At 36.2% G+C, this 4,237-nt stretch overlaps 1 pseudogene across 1 annotated transcript; it reads left to right on the forward strand.

Annotated features, from left to right (window-relative positions):
* The first annotated feature begins 3,016 nt into the window (after positions 1-3,016).
* Positions 3,017-3,495, forward strand: LOC308423624 (transcription factor BTF3-like; annotated as a pseudogene). The gene has a single exon. The product of its transcript is annotated as a transcription factor BTF3-like (transcript).
* The last annotated feature ends 742 nt before the right edge of the window (positions 3,496-4,237 follow it).

The following is a 4,237-nucleotide window of genomic DNA, read 5'->3' on the forward strand; positions in this document are numbered from 1 at the left end:
AAAAAAAAAAAAAAAAAAAAAAGACATGCACTACTTCAGAGTAAAAGGTTGGGAAAAACATTCTAAAAGATGGAGTAACCATACTAATACCAAATAAAATAGATTTTCAACCAAAAGTCATCAAAAATAGAAGGAAGGAGACATTTTACTCATCACAGGAGAAAAATCTATCAAGACAATCTCTTGATCCTGAACATTGATGGTCCAAATACAGGGGCACCACCATTCATAAAGAAACTCTATTAAATCTTAAATTATTTATTGCACCACACACAATAATAGTGGGAGACTTGAACACCCCACTCTCATCAATGGACAGATCATGGAAGCAGAAACTGAACAGAGACACAGTGAAAGTAATAGATGTTATGAAGCCAATAGATTTAATTGACATCTATAAAATATTTTATTCTAAAACAAAAGAATGTAACTTCTTCTCAGCACCTCACAACACCCTCTACAAAACTGACCATATAGTTGGTCACAAAGCAGGCCTTAACATAGATAAGAGCATCAAAATAATCCCATGCATCCTATGAGATCACCATGGACTAAGGTTGGTCCTCAATAAGAACATAAACAACAAACATCCCATATACACATGGAAGGTGAACAATTCTCTCCTTAATGATAGCTTGGTCAAGAAAGAAATAAAAAAGAAATCAAAGACTTTTTGAAATTTAGTGAAAATGAAAGCACAACATATCTAAATCTATGGGATACAATGAAAACAGTGCTAAGAGGAATAGTCATAGCTCTCAATGCCTCCAAAAAGAAACTGGAGAGAGTATAAACTAACAGCTTGACAGCACATCTAAAAACTCCAGAACAAAAAGAAGCAGAAACACCCAAAGGAGTAAACAGAAGGAAATAATCAAACTCAGGGTGAAAATCAACCAAGTAGGAACAAAAAGAACTATACAAAGAATCAACAAAACCAAGAGCTGGTTCTTTGAGAAAGTTAACAAGATTGATAAACTTTTATCCAGACTAGGTAGAAAGCAAAGAGAGAGAATCCAAATTAACAAAATCAGAAATGAAAGGGGAGACATAACAACAGAAACTGTGGAAATTCAAGAAATCTTCAGATCCTAGTACAAAAACCTATACTCAACAAAATTGGAAAATCTCAAGGAAATGGACAATTTTCTAAACAGATACCAGGTACCAAAGTTAAATCAGGATCAGGTAAAACATCTAAATAGCCCTATAACCTCTAAAGAAATAGAAGCAGTCATCAAAAGTCTCCACAAGAAAGGAAACAAATAAACTAACTAACTAAAACAAACAAACAAAAACAAAACACAGGACAAGATGGGTTTAGTGTGAAATTTTTTCAGATCTTTATGGAAGACCTAGCACCAATATTCTCCAAACTATTCCACAAAATAGAAGCAGAAGGAACACTACACAACTCATTCTTTGAAGCCGCAATTACTCTATTACCTAATCCACTCAAACACCCTACAAAGAAAGAGAACTTCAGATCAATTTCCCTCGTGAACATTGATGCAAAAATACTCAATGAAATTCTTGCAAACCAAATCCAAGAACCCATCATAATGATCATCCACCACGATCAAGTAGGCTTCATCTCAGGGATGCAAGGACAGTTCAATATATGGAAATCCATCAATGTAATCCACTATATAAACAAACTCAAAGAAAAAAAAACATACAATAATTTCTTTAGATGCTGAGAAAGCATTTGACAAAATTTAACAGCCCTTCATGTTAAAAGTCTTGGAAAGATCGTATATTCAAGGCCCATATGTAAGCATTATAAAAGTAATATACAGAAAACCAGTAGCCAACATCAAATTAAATAGTGAGAAGTTTGATGCATTCACACTAAAATCAGGGACTAGACAAGGCTGCACACACACTCTCTCTACCTATCAATATAGTGCTAGAAGTTTTAGCCACAGCAATCAGACAGCAAAAAGAGGTCAAAGGGATACAAACTGGAAAGGAAGAAGTCAAGATATAACTATTTGCTGATGATATAATAGTGTACTTGACTAACCCCAAAAATCTACCAGAGAGCTCTTATAGCTGATAAACAACTTCAGCAAAGTGGCTGGATATAAAATTAACTCAAACAAATCAGTAGCTTTTCTCTATTCAAAATATAAACAGGCTGAGAAAGAAATTAAAGAATTGACACCCTTCACAATAGTCACTAAGTATATAAAACACCTTAGGGTGACCTTAACTAATTAAGTGAAGGATCTGTACAATAAGAACTTCAAGTCTCTGAAAAAGGAAGTCTCAGAAGATGGAAAGATCTCCCATGCTCATGGATTGAAAAAAATCAGCACAGTAAAAATGGCTATCTTTTCTAAGGCAATCTACAAATTCAATGTAATCCCCATCTAATTCCCACTCAATTCTTCATAGAGTTAGAAAGAGCAATTTGAAAATTAAATTGCAATAATAAAAACCTAGGATAGCTAAAGCTATCCTCAAGAATAAAAATTACCAGGGGAATCACTATCCCTGACCTCAAGTTGTATTACAGATCAGTCATGATAAAAACCACATGGTATTGGTACATAAATAGGAAGGTAGAATTCAATGGAATAGAATTAAACACCCAGAAATGAACCTACACGCCTACAGTCACTTGATCTTTGACAAAGAAGCTAAAAGCATTCAATGGAAAAAGGACAACCTCTTCAACAAATGGTGCAGGTTTAACTGGCAGTCAGCATGAGAAGAATGCAAATCGATCCATACTTATCTCCTTGTAAAAAGGTCAAGTCCAAGTGGATCAAAGACCTCCACATATAACCAGGTACCATGAAACTAATGGAAAAGAAAGTGGGGAAGAAGTTAGAACACATCGGCACAGGGGAAATTTTCCTGAACAGAACACCATGGCTTATGCTCTAGGATCAAGAATCAACAAATGACTCGAGCTGCCATCTTGCTTCCTTGTGTCTGTGCATTTTATCTCAGCTGGTCTGCCTGAGACCCTCTGATTGTTAGTTTCCCCTATTTTCACTCCAACAAGATGAAAGAAATGATCACGAACCAGGAAAAGCTCGATAAACTGCAGGCACAAGTGAGCGTTGGTGGGAAAGGAACTTCTCATAGAAAAGAAGAAGGTGGTTCACAGAATAGCCACGGCACATGATAAAAAAAATAACTGCAGTTCTCCTTAAAGAAGTTCGGGGTAAATAATCTCTCTGGTATCGAAGAGGTGAATATGTTATGTTTACAAACCAAAGAACAGTGATCCATTTTAACAACCCTAAAGTTAACGTCTCTGGCAGCAGACACCTTCACCATTCCAGGCCACGCTGAGACAAAGCAGCTGACAGACATCCTAAACCAGCTTGGTGCAGACAGTCTGACTAGTTTAAAGAGACTGAAGCTCTGCCTGAACCATCTGTGGATGGAAAAGCACCACTTGCTCCTGGAGAGGAGGAGGATGAAGTTCCAGATCTGGTGGAGAATTCTGATGAGGCTTCTAAGAATGAAGGAAACTGAACTGAAGGAACTTCAGAAGAAGATGACACTTGCAGATGTCACAAGAACTGCTATTGTATATCATGACTGTTTTTTACTTATTTGTTTATTATGATAAAATCTAGATCTCTAATATTTTAAAGCCCACCCCCCCCCCGACACTGCATCTCTTTTCAGTTTTCGCTTATACCCAATTCATTCTTTGTGGCAAATTAAGCTGAAGAAGCCTGAGAATAAAGTTTGGAAAAAGTTAATAAAATTCTTTGCCTGGTAAATCTAAAAAAAAAAAAAAACACAAAAAATATATCGACAAATAGGACCTCATGAAATTGCAAAGCTTTTGTAAGGCAAGGGGCACTGTCAAAAGGACAAAATGGCAACCAACAGATTAGGAAAAGATCTTTAGTAATTCTACATCTGATAGAGAGCTAGTATCCAATATATACAAAGAACTCAAGAAGTTAGAATCAAATCATCCTATTAAAATGGGATACGGAGATTAAAAAAAAATTCTCAGCTGAGGAATAATGAATGATTGAGAAGCACATAAAGAAATGCTCAATGTCCCTAGTCATCAGAGAAATGCAAATCAAAACAACCCCGAGATTCCACCTTACACCAGTCAGAATGGCTAAGATCAAAAACTCAAGTGACAACAGATGCTGGCGAGGATGTGGGGAAAGAAAACCACTCGTTCACTGTTAGTAGAATTGTAAGCTGGTACAACCACTCTGGAAACCAGTCTGGCAGTTCCTCAGACAAT

This window comes from Micromys minutus, assembly GCF_963924665.1.
Source record: "Micromys minutus genome assembly, chromosome: 8".
NCBI classification, from domain to species: domain Eukaryota; kingdom Metazoa; phylum Chordata; class Mammalia; order Rodentia; family Muridae; genus Micromys; species Micromys minutus.